At 36.2% G+C, this 17,519-nt stretch overlaps 1 protein-coding gene and 1 long non-coding RNA gene across 4 annotated transcripts in view; both read right to left on the reverse strand.

The window, feature by feature from the left end:
• The window catches only part of LOC134212337 (tyrosine-protein phosphatase Lar), a 612,250-nt gene that overhangs the window by 415,105 nt on the left and 179,626 nt on the right, over positions 1-17,519 (reverse strand). The gene's annotated exons all lie outside the window — the stretch shown is intronic.
• The window catches only part of LOC134216465 (uncharacterized), a 106,156-nt gene that overhangs the window by 87,739 nt on the left and 898 nt on the right, over positions 1-17,519 (reverse strand). The window lies entirely within an intron of this gene.

Below are 17,519 nucleotides of genomic sequence, written 5' to 3' on the forward strand. Positions count from 1 at the left end.
TTTACATTTGTTCAACTTTGCCAGCAAAATGCTCTATCTTTTCATACATATAAACACAGCTGACCTCAAAACGTATCGATTAGTAAGGAAGTCTTGCAAATCGGTCCATCCGTTCATGAGTTGCTTCAAAGGAAATACAAACCCATTTTTATATAGATACATGAAGATGATGATGATGATGATTGAAGAAGATGAAAAGTTAAGGGCCAAGGAGTGATCCCTTGATCTTAGTGGCATAAAGGCACCAAGACCTTCTTTAAAATATTGTGTAAACGCGTTAAAACGCGTGAGACCCAAAATCCGCATAAAAGGAAGCCTCATATCAAACCGCATGAAAAGCGACTCCAGTGTATACCAATTAATACAAGATTTGTTCGACTGCTTCAATTTTGAATGAAAATTATTAAGTTCTTTTAATGTCTTCAACGTGTAAAAACTAAATGGAACAGTCCTAAACACGCATTATGACAGTGATTGAATTGTTTACTAAGCAAACACGATAAATACAATAACTTACTGGCTACCGTTAGATTAGCCAACTAATTATCATAAATTTATTCGCCACCACCAATTCCATCCGTCGGAAAGAGGCTCAAAGATACTCAATGAGCAACTTTTTCCTCACCTCATTGAGTCAAACCATTTAGTTATCATTGAGAAATGAATATATTTCGGAGCTACCCGAAAAAGAGAGAAACGCAAAAGTACAAAAGAGAAGAGCAAAGATTCGTGTGTCGAGAGCAGGGAGCATTTTTTTTCTTCTCCTGATTCGCTCTGAGGAGCATTCCATCCCTGCTCGTAGGTGCTCATAGTTAAATGAGTGATCGTCTAAGTCCCATGTGGGTGGACATGAATTTGATTTGAGTACAATTCGGTTACTCTGAGGCTTTCATAGTGAATCGAGCGATCATCTGAGTCCCATGAAGGCGGACACATATTCGATTTGAGTACAATTTGATTACTCTGAGCCTGAGGTGTTCATTGTGAAATGAGTGATCATCTGAGTCCCTTGAGTGGGCGGACATAGATTTGATTTACCCTGAGGCCTTCATAGTAAGTTGATAGATCCTTTGAGTTTTGTAGTGCGGACATAGAATCAATTTTAGTACAATATGTTTGATTCGAGGCATCCATAATGAGCTCAGCGAACGTCTGAAACCCATGAAGTTAGACACAGATTCGATTTGAGTACATTATGGTTACTCTGAGACCTTCATTGGGATTTGGGCGGTGAGTCATGTGAGGGCGGCCTTAGTAGCAATTGGAGTACAATTTAATTGTTCTAAGGCATTTATAGTGAATAGTTTGTTTTGGTCGATTGATGAACATTTAAAATTAAAATTAAAGCCGGTACACCTTATTAGTTTTCATTTTACCGTGACACACCACGATAACAAATTTGTCTTGGCCTAGACAACGGACAGCACTCTCATGTAACACTTTTGTTGATTAGTGATAAATTTTCCGATGCCGAAAAAAAAATCTTTTTACTAGGGTAGGAATCAAACCGACATTTCTCAGCACATGCCACTAGACGATTGAAGTTACCCAGAAGCATTTTAAACGTCTAAAACACATGGGCGTAAAACTGTTAATGAAGTAAAGTTTAGGAGTGTGAAAACAAGCATTTTTATGGAATGTTTGTTCAATGAAGATACCTAAATTTGTGGAGACGAAACTTAAAAAAAAAAGAAAAAAATGTCGGGTGCAGGCGAAGTTCAACGGACGCGGACGTAAAGACATTTGTTCAGTTTGTTGAGCTGAGTCGATTGGTATACAATACTATGGGTCTAAGAGCCTTTTATAAAAAGTTCGTTGTTGGAGTGAAATGATAGCCTGAATGAATTTATTCACATTTAGGCGTGGGGCGCAATTTTCAAATCAATAAAGTTTGATGGGCGGGTTTTCCAAGGGGCGCAAAATTTTAAATGTATGAGTAACCAGCTCATGATTTGCCATGACAGCACTGAGCTGCTGTAAGGAGTGGCATCCGAAAGGAAGTCATGGACTCCATGGTAAAACTGATAGATGAAGTGCATGAGCATCTAAGTAAAGAGGCATAACCCTTCATCTTTCAGTAATTAATATCCCTATCCCACAATGCATTTAACTGTCTACTATACTAACAATCATAAAAAATAAATAAATTAATAAATATTAATCCCTTTTAATTACAGAAACACGATGATCGTACACCGGGAGATATACCTACTTCTCATTACCTCATACTTCACCCTTATCCATCCTAAATCCATCCAAATCCACGATATAACAAACAACGCAGGAGCGTTGATACTCCAAAAGGGGATTGTTGCAGGATATAATAGGCTACTACACATGATAGATTTTCACAATTTGAACTTTCCCTTTCCATAATAGAAAACGCTATTGGTCAAATTGTTAACACTTCCAGCGATTTTTCAAAAATAATGCGAATCAAATTAAGAGAAATCAAATACATTTTGTATACACTTCACACGAAACCGAAAAGAAACAAGCGATCGATTAACATTCTAGGTAGCGCAATTAAATATGTAACGGGAAACTTAGACTCCGAAGATTTAACATTTATTAATTCTAATTTCGAAGAAATAAGAAAATCAGAAAATACTTTTGTCGACCAAAACAATAGACAGATTAAACTGAACACAAAATTCGAAAACAGGCTAAATCTCATCAATGACGAAATAAAAAAACAATCAAAATGTTCTTAAGCAAATCATTAGCACCGATAATATTGTAATTTCAGAAAACCAAAAAATATTCATAATTTTTCAATTAGATAGCTTTTTAGAAACTTTGAAATCTATAGAATATTCAATCATGCTTGCAAAGATAAATATTATTAGTAAACTTATATTGACTTCAAATGAGATTAATACCATAGCACAGGAGATTACAAAACAGGGACTAGAAATCAGTGACCTAGCTGACGCCATCAATTATCTGTCCACCACCGTCTTCTACCGAGGTTCAACACTTATCATCAGCGTAAACATTCCTCGGCTTCTTCCCACATCTTACAAAAGAGTCATTATAGAACCCCTACCTATGTTCAACCGAACAGCAAAGATTGCCCACCATTCAGCATTTATCAACCCACAAGAAGTACTGGCCATTACATCTAAATGTCAGGAAAACAATCATATTACAATATGCGAAAGGAAACAACTGATTGACATCACCCATGACCCATGTGAAGCTCCACTTTTACGAGAACAGCACGGAAAGTGCCACTTATCAGAAAAACCTACGGCAACAGGAACAGGAACAAGGATTATATCCCCAGGTATGTTGTTGGTGATAACCGTTCACCAAGACGTAACAATCAACAGCACCTGCGATGTCAGTGCCAAAACGTTGACCGGAATACATTTGGTAACATTCCACAATTGTTCGTTATACGTCAACAACGAACTTTTCGAAAATTTCGAGCTTCAATTTCAACATCCAACAATTCTGCCGTTGCAGTCGACCAAAATCAAACCATTACAAATTGATCGACACGTTAACATTTCTGAGTTGCAAGAACTCAACTTTCGCAACAGGCAACACTTGGAAAAACTGCATTTCAAACACCAACTTGGGTTAGCATCACTCAGCATAAGTGTCATCTTTATCGCCGCAATCCTGGGCCTCAGCATACTCAGATATCGCCAATTCATCAAGTCCGGAAATTGCTCGGGACGAGCAAAAGTTATAGGGGGAGCAGTTAAGCACGAGGCTTCAAATATCGCTCCAACGGATGAATCACCTGACGCAGCTAAAAGAAGGTGCACTTGCGCCATGATAACTGAGTCAGCGCCATCACCGCCAGACGACATCGGACACCTAAGGAATGCAGCCACTGTGGACAACGTGACCATCGGACCATCGTCACTAGGTGCCAGGTTAGCAGAATTAGGGAAACAGGCAGGGCAACTAGGACTCTAAAATAATATAGCAATTCAGTTGTGTCTTAACTCCCAACGTGTACACATTCATCTTTTTTAAAAAGAACCTCCAGCTCGATGAGCTCTTAAGTTACATACTCATATTAAGTATTCCTGTACAGTCAGGCAGAGTACAATGTTTTGGTGGTAACTGGGCGCAACTAAAGAAGCTAATAATGGAATATAATATTTTTTGAAGATATAAACCCCTTTTTAATGTTACTCTTAATTTAAAAACAAACTATATTTAGTGACTAAGTTAGACAAAGTATCATAAAAATAGATTTGCTTGGAGTTCTATAACGATGGCTTTTATTGGTTCAGTTTCAGATGAAAATACACTGAAAATAATTCCGACAAGAAAAAGTTTTTGTTAGAAAAACTTTTTTTCCTTAAAAGTGCCCAGCTTGCGATGTATGGACGGTTGGTAGGGAACATAATCACCTATCTTGAGACAAAATTTCTTACAAATCAAAAAGGGCGTTTTTTCGCAAATCTACTTTAAAATTTTTAAACTGATTTTTTTCAGTGTAGGGCTCAATTTGGATTGTTTCCGATATATTTTTTAGAAAGTTTGACTGATTTTGCGATGGTCACCCATACAACACTTTTTTGTGGGATGAGTCGTTTTTCTATTATATCCATTTGAAAATATCAGCAAAAAAATTTTGGCTCTTTTCAAAGGATAGTCTAGATTAAATTTGGAAAACATTTTTGTTTTCATTTCGGATCATCTGGTGATTTTTCATTTCTCATTTTTCATTTCTTACTTCTTACTTTTCACTCCTCACTTTGGACTTCTCACGTCACACTTTTCACTTCTCACTGCTCAAATCAGCCCAGCATAGCTAAAAATTGCAAAGATGGGTAAATTTTACATTAGGGGAAAGAAATGGCAGAAATGATTATAATTCTCGCTTAACTTTTAAAAAGAACATAAGTCACAGAACAGTCATAAGTTTTTTCATGAATTAATTTTTGTACTGCAATCAAAAGCTATTGGTCTGTTGATCGCAATATCAAAATTCATTCATGAAAATATGTTTCTTAGGTCATTTTGAAAAAATAAACGAGAATTTTCAGTGTATACATGAAATCCAGGTTCAGGTTCAGCTCAAACAGTGCGGAATCAATTGCAGGCCTTTAAATCTATTAAGGTGTGCCAGCCGTAGCAACTGTATCGTTCATCATAATTTCTCAATAAAGCAAACAGTAGATAAATTAATGTTTTCTACCAAATTTGTATAGTTATTTGGTAGAAAACATTAACTTTACTTTACACATTTATTGTGAGGGAAGAAAACAACACGTTTTCACTATCGCCGGGGTTCCGATGACTGCTGCTGCAGTAAGTTTATTTTTCATCGAGAGCTTGGCGGCAAAGAAGTCTACCATATCGAAGGCTGTACGTACACATTGCAAATTAAAAGCTAGTTCTTACCACTATATGTTTATTATTATCCCTATTTTGCTTAGTTCGAGTCAATCTACTCATTCTCGGATATTTATTCAAAAGGACGTATGTGATTTTGTAACCAAAAATTCAAACGTCGATTTGTCCGATCTGATAGCCCTTTCATGGAAACCATCACCATGGACAGATAGGGGGAGGCTCCAGCTACCTGTTGGTGGTGTTTGCGTGGGAGTGCAATCAGATCGGACAAATCGACGTTTGAATATTTGTTTACAAAATCACATACTTCCTTTTGAATAGTACTCGAAAATTGGCCTATATTTTCAGGTACCCTTTAAAAGACGAAATGTCGTTGCACTACACACTTAAACCATTTCACAGATTTCGGTGAATTTTGCTTCAATTCACCGAAATCTCAACAGCAGGACTGTTCGGTAATTATTTCACCAAATTTTCAGCGATTTTTCCTTTGTTCAACTGTCAAAATTACCGAAAATCTGTAAAATTATTCACCGAACAGTTCTGCGGTTGAGATTTCGGTGAAATTTCACAGAAATCTTCGATTTATTTTAAGTGTGTAATGAACAATTTTGGCATTTATATAACTAGAATTGTTTCCATGAATTCAAACAGTTTTTAAAATGAGAAATTCAGAAACAAATTTCGATATTCGAGATAGATAAATACATATCTCAAATTTGGCAGTAATTCTCGAGATATTTGCAGAACATCTTCAACTTTCAGCTTTTTATGAACTCCTTAGCTGACGAAGGATGTCTAGTATAAGCTTTAATGTAATAGGTCGGATAAGAATTTGTTCGAAAAAAGAAGCATTGAGATTTTTTTTTGTATTGATTTTGATTTGTGGCGTGGGAATTCAAATGGAATGAAGTTACTAACAAATAAACATTCTGAATTAAATTAAATACTCGAAAGATTAATCAAGCAAGGGCTGAAATCCTCGATTATACCCCGTTTGGCATAATGGTCGTTTGGCATAATGGTCATTTATCATAATTCTTGTTAGAGCTGTGTGAAAGATTTGTTGACCCATTCAGCTACGATGTACCCATCATATGGGCAATACGTGGTGATTGGACGCATGATTGTACGACGCAGCAAAATAAAAATAAAGAAAGTACCTGTCAAAACGGGAACATTTAAAATTTTGACACAACTATTAGCAAAATAAATCTGCATTGATTTTTTTTTACCATGTGATCACGCTATGTATAAAGGCAACTATTTTGCAAAGTGAATGCACCTCGGATGTTAAGCCGTTAGATCATAGTTATTGTTTATTTTGTTTATTTTATTTCGTCAACCAACGTAGACTAGTACATATACATATACATGTTTGTTTTTGTAATATTTGACCTCTAGTTTAAGGTTCTGTGTCGATTAAAATATTTTATCGGTGAAATTTTGACTTTTTTTACTATTTAAGGTAATATTTATAACCTAAAAACCTTATCTGATTTTTTATTTTTTGAAACAAGTTATATAAAATCCGACCACTATTTTTTTTCCTGATACTTTAAGGAACATTTTCATATGAAAACATTTTTCATATAATGAAAATATTAGAAGTTATATTAAAATTACTGCCAGTTTTAAATGTTCTTAAGGTTTACTATGAATAGATCTGAAGCCTTCCTTAGCCATGCGGTAAGATTCACTGCTAGACTGTAAGACCATGCTAAAAGTGTCTGGGTTCGATTCCCGGTCTTGTCTAGGAAACTTTATCGCCTTCTCTGGTCATAAAATATCATCGTGTTAGCCTCTTGATATATGAATGCGAAAATGGCAACTTGGACTAGAAACCTCGCAGTTAATAACTGTAAAAGTGCTAAATAAACACTAAGCTCCGACTTCCGAGACGGCATATGTCAGAGTGGTTGATGTCTTGCCAATAAGAAGTATTATTAAAGCTAAGGAAATAATATCACTTTTTAGCATTTCAAATCAACAAAAAATTAAAACTACGAACTAGTTCAAAGTAGTATTTATGTTCTGTATTTCAAACTTGATTGAGCCTCAATGGACGTCTGCATTATGTGACCACTGTTATATGCTACCACCGTGGATAACAGTTTACTTGCATACTGTTCGTGGTTATCTGGCATTTTGTAGTTTTGCTAGATAGTATAGAAATTTCTGTGGATGGCTTCCGTTGTTTGCTCCGTATACTTTGTAAGGCCTCCCTGTGATGCGCTCACAAAATTCAAGAACGCGGATTTTTTCGGTGATTGGTAGACTGGCTGCTATTCAACTGGCGTCTGAATAGAAGTCCAACAATGTTACACTAAAAAAGCAATCCACTAGCTGTGGTAGACTCTCCAATACCTTATAATAACCATTGCATTATTTTTCATTCAAAACAACCCGTTTAACTAAAAGACTTCGGCAGTAACGCCCAGTGAAACCAAGTTGAGCGTGATGGGTTGCGTTGACCTCTGATGTCCAGACTTCAGATTTGTCTTGATGGTTTTTTTGCTACAGGGCCGAAAATTTGGTAGACCAATCCCACCAGCTAATGTAGCGCTGGAGGAGGGGTTTTGTCTAAAATTGTGTCATAGTCCCCTCCTTCCAGAAGATGATTATGAACAGAATTGAAATATAATCGAGCATCTTTCTTGACCTGTTCAAGGTTAAATACTGTTTCTATGGTAACAAGTGGACGGTGCAAGGTTGCTGTTTTTTCCAATAGACACGTATGAGATATGCAGTTACAAAAGAATTCGCTATCGAAATATGAAATTTATGTTCGGTGTCAACAGTATTTCTAATATAACTTATGCTACTTTCATCATATGAAAATTATTTTTATATGAAAATTTTCCTTGAAGCGTCAGGAAAAAAATGTGGAGCCTGGATTCTATATAACTTGCTAGTGCTTCAAAAAAATTTAAAAAAATCAGAATAGATTTTTAGGTTAATAATATCTCTTTAAATGGTAATAAAAAGACAAATTTTCACCGATGAAATATTTTTTCATCGACACAGATTTTAAAACTAGAGGTTAAAAACTATGATCTAACGGCTTAACATCCGAGGTGCATTCACTTTGCATAATAGTAGCCTTTAAACATAGCGAGTGTGAGAGTATGCAAGAAAACTTGCCCGTTGTGCGTTGCTTCCTTTCATTAGTAAAAGCTTTCCTAATCTCACATGCGTTATAAAAAGTATTTTTAAAATAAAATCATATTGTCGCGCTCTTCTAAAAGCCAGGTAAAAGCATCATTTGAAGGACGAGCTCATATCTGCGCTTTCCTTAATCAAGTAAATGCCCGAATTGAAAGAAGGAATCATATTGTCTGTCTTGTCTTCTGGCGAGCAAATAGATTCTTTGAAATAAGGGATCATATCCTCCCCTACTCTAAACCGAGCAAATATCTGACTTGAAAAAAAAAAATCAAATCTGCCCTTTCCTTAAACCGAGCAAATGTCTGTACTGAAAGAAGGAATCATATCCTCTCTTGTTTCCTGCCGGGGAAATGCATGTATTTAAAGAAGGGATCATATCTTCCCGAGCAAATGTCTTACTTGAAAGGGGGATTCATATCCACATTTTCTGCTGTCAGGTAAATGTATTATTTGAAATAAGGGATTATATCTTCCCATGCCTTAAACTGAGCAAATGCATGGATTGAAAAAAAAAGGAATCATGTCCTATCTTGCCTACTACACGGATAAAACTATGTTGTTGTTTTAAATATTTTTGCATGCACATATTTGGAGCATGCAAATTAACGCAATATTCAATCGATCTTACTGCTGTCTTAAATAGAAATAAATTTAAACTGTGCTTGCTTGTAAATTTCAGTCAAATTTAATTGAATATCAAATGTTAATTCATTGGTTGAGATTAACTGCAATTTTACACGTCGTTGAATTTTCAAAACTGTGTACCGAGCAAAAGAACCATTTTTGAAAAAAGTAACATATCTTCGCTTAAAAAATTGAAATCGAATTGAAAGAAAAATCATATTTCCTCTTGCCTTCTGCCGAGTAAATGATTCCTGTCAAAGAAAGGATCATATCTCCCCTTGCTTTAAACCAAGAAAATTCCCAAACTGAAAGAAGGCATCACATTCTGTCTTGTCTTCTACCGGGCAATGCAGGGATCATATCTCCCTTGGAGGAATCATATCTCCCCTTGCTTTAAACCGAGCAAATGGCCGAAATGAAAAAAGGCATCATATCCTCTCTTTCCTTCTGCTGAGGAAATGCATCCTTTCAAAGAAGGGATCATGCCTCAAACCGAGCAAATGTCCAAATTGAAAAATAGAATCATATCCACTCTTGTCTTTTTCTGGGGAAATTCATTCTTTGACAGAAGCAATCTTATAATCTCTTGCTTTAAACCGAACAAATGCATTAACTGAATAAGGAACCATTTCTGAATCATAGCTGCAAGCATTTTAAAGAAGGAAGCGTATAATTCTTTGACTTTTACATGACGTAGTGTGCTTTCAAAACAGATGATTATATCTCCAGTAGAATGAAAATATTGCCTTTTTCGAGTAAAAAATATGTTTGGTTCTTGAACACTTACTATTTTGTTGCTCGAGTGTTCGTCCTTTGTGCAGGGCTGGTAGCGACCCATGCAGGTCAAAATAGTGACTTTGGTAATCAAAGTTGACGAAAAAAGGGATTAAATAGTGACTTTCGGTTGCAGAAAAAGTGACCAAATAGTGACTTTCAGTTTCAGTTGCAAGTTCGATGAGACGAAATCAAGCGTTTTTGGGTCGAATGAGAATCTTTTTTCGTAATTTGTGGCGGAAAACATCTTTCACTCACCACTCCTTTCTCTTAAGCAGACCCCAGACGAGAAATATATTGAAAATACTTTTCTCATCAAACTTTTCTTCAATATTTTCACTGGTTAGTCGGCATGGCACTCACACCATCAATCTTTTTCTTCAATAATCAAGAGTTTGTCAAAAAATTTCCGTAGTCTGAGGTCTGCTTTAAAACGAACTCAGAAGAAAAACGAAAATCGAACACGCTAACTTTTATCTACTCAGTGACTAAGTAAAACTGTATTGCCCTCTGTTTTAATCCCACGGAAATATTACTAAATATCAATCAAAAGCAGGACTACTCAAAACTATGAGTAGTCTTGCGAGCAGATCAAATTGTCACGCCACTGGGAGTGAGCGAAATATGGTTATCACTCATAAGACCTGTTTTTCTTTTCCGAAAAATGATTTCTAGGCAAAAATCTGCGTGAATGAGTATTATCTTCTTGTGAGAATTAGTGAAAATACGTTTACTGGATTAGCTGAACACCTACTTAAGAAAGATGCAGAGAACTCTACAATTTGTCATATGTGCCACGGAAGTGCAAAAATAACAACAGTACGGATCGTTTTGGTAGAAAACGAAACAAAAATTATAAAGATTCAGGTACAACGAGCCTGGGATTGAACGCACGACCTGCAGGATCATGCTCTCTGATCTTTTAAATATCTTTCCTCCAAAATACGCAGATTTTTTGACCAGCTGTGCGTATTCATGAACGATTTTTGCTATGGAATTCGATAGCGCATGCAATCTTCAAAATTGGGAAGCCTTGATGATTCTCTCTCTTTGATATCTAATCATAAAATATTTTTTTAGAGCAAACCTTTAATTGCACGTCTCACATCTTCAAAAAATAGCCGCTTGAGAGCAATTTATATTTTCTTGATTTTTTTTTTTTGCCAAACTTCTCAAGTCTCAAGGATCAAGTCTCCTCATAGTGTGGCAACAAATCAAAAACCAATTATCCGGAAAATGTGGTGGGATGTTGGCATTTTTATCAGTGAAGATCATTTAGCATATTTACGGTTTTGTGCTGTGAAAAAATGAAAGCGTTTTGTCATTATTAGGAGAAGTTGTTCAAATTTTGCGTGGCCACTTAAAAACAACACAGTAAATAATCGAGTAAATAAGGTTGTCAATCAAAAAAATAGCTCGCCACATAACGATCATTTGTCTAGAGGATCTATACTACCGTGAATCGCATGTTTGCTCCATATGAATAGGAAACCCAGCAAAGATGGGACAGATATGCAATTCACGACAATATAGCTCTCGGTAAAATAGCGGAGAATTAAGTCTCCCAAAGGATCAAGTCTTCCCACCTTTCCATCACTGTTTATAGCTTAATAAAACAAAATTGGAATCGGCAGGTCTCCTGCTTGCATGACAGAATAAATTATTTATAAATTGTGACATAAAACACATTTAGTTATCTGTGAAATGCCAATAAAAGCAGCGAGGTTCTGAGCGTTCATTTTTCCAAGATCCGTAATTTTATTTCCATCATGATCAAACCATCATCCGACGGATACATAAACCTTTATTTAAAAAATCCTAATCAATAGTTTCAAAATAGTTGAAAATAGTGACTTTTTGTGAGAAAAAGTGACTTTAGTGACTTGAGGTCGAAAAAAAGAGACTTTTTAGTGACTTGCCCGAAAAAAGTGACCCGCTACCAGGCCTGTTTGTGACATGTCAAGAGCGATCTTGTGACTGACCCAGTGGAAAATGATGGTAAATGCAAAAAGCAGATGTGATTTTCATATACATTTAATTTAAAAACCATTTGAAAACAGCATCTCCCTTATGATGCAACAAGCAACAATAATTATAAAAAATTGAACATATTTGCATTAATCCCGAAATTTATGATTATACAACTATTATGCCAAACGGTCATTATGCCTAACGGCGTTATGCCAAACGACTTTATGTCAATTGACCTACCACCGAAATCCTATATAAAGGAGATAAAAAAATCAATAAAATAAAGGTAAGTTATACACAAGTTTGAAAATATTTCTATTCGTAATAACAATGCAAGCCTAATTCAATCTTGTATTCATTTGCATTTTTCACTAAAGCGCGTAAAAAAAATTCTAAATATTGTAACTGGCTAGAGCAAACCGATTTTTATAAACCGTAAAAAATGTTGATGTGAAAGTTAATCTTGTCAAAAAGTAAGTGGCAAACATTGATTCATTAAAAGAAAACATAAATCACACCCTATTTAGTATTTTTTTAAAATATATTTATGAAAACTTCTTAAATCTGGATTGAAATTGCCCTGATTGATTTACAACGTCGGGAAAATAAGCAAAACTAAAGCAGGGTGATCACTTATCTACATTTTTAGAATTCCCACATTTTTCCGACTTTTTACCGATATTTTTTGAAAAATTCCCGACATAATTTGGAAGATCTATCTTCTTCTTTCTTCTTTCTTCTTTCTTCTTTCTTCTATATATATAAAAACCAATCTATGTATGTATGTTCGCTAACTACTTCTGAACCACTTGGCCGATTTCAACCAAATTTGGTACAGACATTCTCTATCCTCAGAGGAAGTTAACAAAGGGGTGGGATGGTCATGTAGAAAAGGGGAGGTGGTGGGAGGGTTTTGTTCAGAAAACGAACAATTCTGTGTAACTTTCAACTCCCAGGACCGATTTCAACCAAATTTGGTACAGACATTCTCTATCCTCAGAGGAAGTTAACAAAGGGGTGGGATGGTCATGTAGAAAAGGGGAGGGGTGGTGGGAGGGGTTTTGTTCAGAAAACGAACAATTCTGTGTAACTTTCAACTCCCAGGACCGATTTCAACCAAATTTGGTACAGACATTCTCTATCCTCAGAGGAAGTTAACAAAGGGGTGGGATGGTCATGTAGAAAAGGGGGAGGGGTGGGGGGAGGGGTTTTGTTCAGAAAACGAACAATTCTGTGTAACTTTCAACTCCCAGGACCGATTTCAACCAAATTTTGTACACATATTCACTACGAGGAGGTAATCATATGGGAGGATTTGGGAAAGGGGGAGGGGTCTGGAGGGAAGGGTTTTGTTTAGAAAACGGGCAATTCAAAGTAAATCATGAACCCCTGTACCGATTTCAACCAAATTTGGTACACACATTCTACATCATAAGGAAAAGATAACAAAGGGGATGGGATGGTCATTGGAAAAAAGGGGAGGGTATAGGGGGAGGTGTTGTCTTTGGAAAACGAGCAACTCAGTGTAACTCCCAACCCCCAGGACCGATTTCAATCAAAAATATGTACACATATTCACTATGAGGAGCCGATCGTACAGGAGGGTAATTTGGTCAAGGGGGAGAGGGGCCTGGAGGGAGGGTTATTGTTCAGAAGACGGGCAATTTAGTGTAACTTCTGAACCCCTGTACCGATTTCAACCAAATTTGGTACACACATTCTCTATCCCAAGGATAAGATAACAAAGGGGGTGAAATGGTGGATGAGAAAAGAGGGAGGGTAAAGTGGAAGGGGTTGTCTTTAGAAAACGGGCAATTCAGTGTAACTCCTGACCCCCAGGACCAATTCTAAGCAGATTAAATGATTAAATCATTCAACTCTATGATTAAAGATTATGATTAATGAATTATAATTTTTGAAAATGATGACTGATAATGATTAATGATTAAATTCATTTTTGACAATAATTAACGATTATGAATAATAGATGAAAAAACCGTTGGATTATGATTAACGATTACCGATCGTGATTAAATGTTGACACACTATGTGTATGGTTAATGATTAACGATCGATATGATTAATGATTGATGATTATGAATGATCAAATTGCATAGTGATCCATAATCGAGTAACCTTTATTCCAAATTTTAAAAGGTATGATAATTATATGATAATGATTCAAGATTAATAAATAAAAGCAAGGTATGCAATGATCCAATGTTCCAGCATAACTTCTGTACCCTTGCCCGATTTCAACCAAATTTGGAACAAACATTCTTTTCTTAAGAAGGCGAAGATGACAGGGATCGATCAACTCAACACTTCATCGAAATCATGGTTTGCCCAGAGAAAAGCAATGATTAAAGTGTTTCCTTCTGGACGGTAAATGTGATCATTTCTTTAAAATAGACGTTTTCCGGAATAAGGCATCGGTGTATGTTTTTCCTTCTTTAGAAATAGACGTTTGCCCGGAATAAAGCGATTTTGGGTTTGATCCCATTTTCAAAATCAGTCAATGTTTTCAAATGTAATCTACCTTCTTTTAATCAAATGATGAAATATCAATAAGAAAACACAATTATCCTTTTGACCTATTCCAATTCCGATGGTGAAAAAAACTGCGAATTAAACTGGCAACTCCGAGCAAGGCCGGGTACATAAAGCTAGTTTAAAATAAAAATATATATTCAAGTTCCGAAAAAACGTCAATGATCATATTTTATTTTAAAAATTATTTTAAAGTCTTTATAAATAGAAAGTTGACCTTAAATAAATTAAAGAATGGCTTGAGCGATTAAATTTTTTTATGAAAAGTTCAATTGTTTTTTTTTTATTTTATCAGCACTGCATTACGTTGTGTCATTATTTTAGCTTCTATCTTTTCTAACAATTTCATATCATTCATTGCTTTTTTCTGATTTTATTTTTCTCAATCCCTCTTTAATAATAGGAATAACCCTCCTTAATTCGGCGTACAAAATTATGTCCCGTATTCTGTTCAACAGATTGAGACCGCTTGAAGAGTCCTTCGTCGGCGAATACCAAGCAGGTTTTCGTGAGGGCCGATCTACGACGGATCAAATGTTTACCCTGAGACAAATCCTTGATATATTCCGGGAGTACAACTTGCAGACACATCATCTGTTTATTGATTTCAAGGCGGCAGCTTATTCAACACGGCAGACTATGGCAGACACGGGCTGGTCACGTTGTTCGTATGCCGGAAGAACGTCAAGCGAAGATAATATTTAGTAGAGAACCTGGAAGAAGCCGCAGGCTTCGTGGAAGGCCGCGTACACGATGGCTTTTTGCAGTTGAAGAGGACCTGAGGGCGCTCATTGTTCAGGGCGACTGGAAGCGATTGGCCCAGGATCGAGTCCAGTGGAGAAGGATACTCCATTCGGCGTAGGTTCATCGAATAGCTGTAGCCCATCAAGTATCAAGTAAGTAAGTTTCCTTATTCGGGATATATCCACAGGGCTGATAAGCTTAAGATCGAAGCGTTATGTACCGATATACGGCTTGTTTTACAGCCTGAAGTATGTACTGCCGATAAGCATTTGAAAAACATATATGAAGCTATAAAAAGTTCGTTTTTCGAGCGAACATATAGCCTTTACGTATACTTAGTATACGAGAAAGGCAAAAAGCACTTTAGGGGACCAGATTTTTCTATCATTATGCATATTTTTAAATTAAATAATACGCATTGCCACCATTTAAAAAAATCGATTTTGAAAACGATTAATTTTTAATAATTCCGAAATGCAATGTCCGCTCAGGCAATGTTCAATAGCAAACAATGGAACCGCAATCCCCGTCGAATGCAACTTGTTGCGTGTACATCGGGTAATGATAAGCTCCAAAAACACATACATACACACATACAGACATCACCTCAGTTCGTCGAGCTGAGTCGATCGATATATAACACTAACTTCGTTATACAAGGAAGGCAAAAAAATAAAAAAATAAAAATAAAAATAGCTGTTTTCAAACGTTACGTGATTTTAAATAGTAAACCATTTTTTTCATGTTTTACATTAGAATAAATTCGCATGAATTGATAAAATTGATTTTTTCACCGATTTTTGTACAATTTAAAACTCCCGACTTTTTCCGACATATTTTCTGACTCACTAGTCACCCTGCTAAAGGCTCTCGATTATTGGGTTTTTATTTTAGGAATAGCGAAACTTTGATCATGGTAGTTCAGCATTTAACCATATGCTTGCACGATTTCCGAGACATCAAACTCCACTACCAACAGTTCATTATTTTACATGAAGAACATTACTAAGGTCAAGCCATGGAAAATTGTAAGCACACGCTTTTCAAATTTTGATTAGAATTCATAGATACTTCTTCTTAGATACCTTCTATTATTATTATTATTATTATTATTATTATTATTATTATTGTCTTCTGAAGAGAGAGATCGACTGGAAGATTTGTTCTGAAATTTTTTGGCTTTCTCAGTTTTATGTCAGTTATGACTTGCAATCTACAAATGTGCAAGGTTTGTAAAATCGCAGTGTTTCCAAAGTCCTTAATCGTTCACACTAAATGTTTAAATTAATTACAAGAAGCCCTCCCTACATGAAAAACGGTAGACAGTTTCACCATTAAAAAAGGCCAAAATAAAAGGCCGAAACGTCGGGCAAAACAAAACTCATCGTTTTGAATACATAAGACTGAGAAATTAAAAAAAAATCCTGAATTATTGTCTTTATGACCGAGGTTTTCGACCCTTGGTCGAACCAATGTCGTAGTTACCAAAACGAAAATTTCGGCCTCTTTATATCTCAGCACTGTCCGGGGCCGATGTTGAACATTAACTATGAATTGCGATAATTGAATATTGAGTAGCTCTAGATCCATTAGCCTCGCTCGTTCATCGTACGATAGAGATTTTCTTGCTAAAGATACCAAAGCGGATGGACCGAACGGATTAAGCCGGATAAACAAATCTGCATCGAACGCCCACTTGGAAAAACTTCAAAATTTCAGCTGATTAGGATGTCCAGTGAAAAAATCCTCTCTCTCTTACGTAATAATCTAAATTTCACCGTAGGCTTTGAATTATGTACTCATCCTTCGCTTATTGCATTAGAGAAAAGCCGTGTGCCATTTGAAGCACTCTTACAACCTGATGATGACTAGCGAGAATAATTAAACTCGCAAGTAATGAGTTTCCCAAACTTGTCCACTAATTTGCCAGTCGTCTCCGGTTGAATAAATGCTCACAACACAGCGGCACACTTTTACACAACGGGTAACTTTTTACAAACGTATAGCGAAGCAGCACATTCTGTTACATCAACCGACTCGCACAGTATGCTTCACATTCACGAGCTGACGCTCATACGCTTCACACAAGTTGCTACTTAATTAACTTGCTGGAATTATAAAAAACAAACTTGTACCCTTTTGGTTCTACGGAGTCGCAGTTCCCACAAAACAGACATTTTTTTTATGTTTCCCCCATCCGCAATCCACTCGAGGCAGAGTGCAACAGATACTCAAAATTCCACTGCAGCTAATATTCACATCCACGGCGCACAGTGCAATTCCTTTGATGTGTCCTGAACCGCCTCGGGACAGTTGGCAGAACTGCTGCAAAGGTTGCGAAAAAAACGGAGATCTATTCCACA

The sequence above is a fragment of the Armigeres subalbatus genome, chromosome 2 (assembly GCF_024139115.2).
Source record: "Armigeres subalbatus isolate Guangzhou_Male chromosome 2, GZ_Asu_2, whole genome shotgun sequence".
NCBI lineage: Eukaryota > Metazoa > Arthropoda > Insecta > Diptera > Culicidae > Armigeres > Armigeres subalbatus.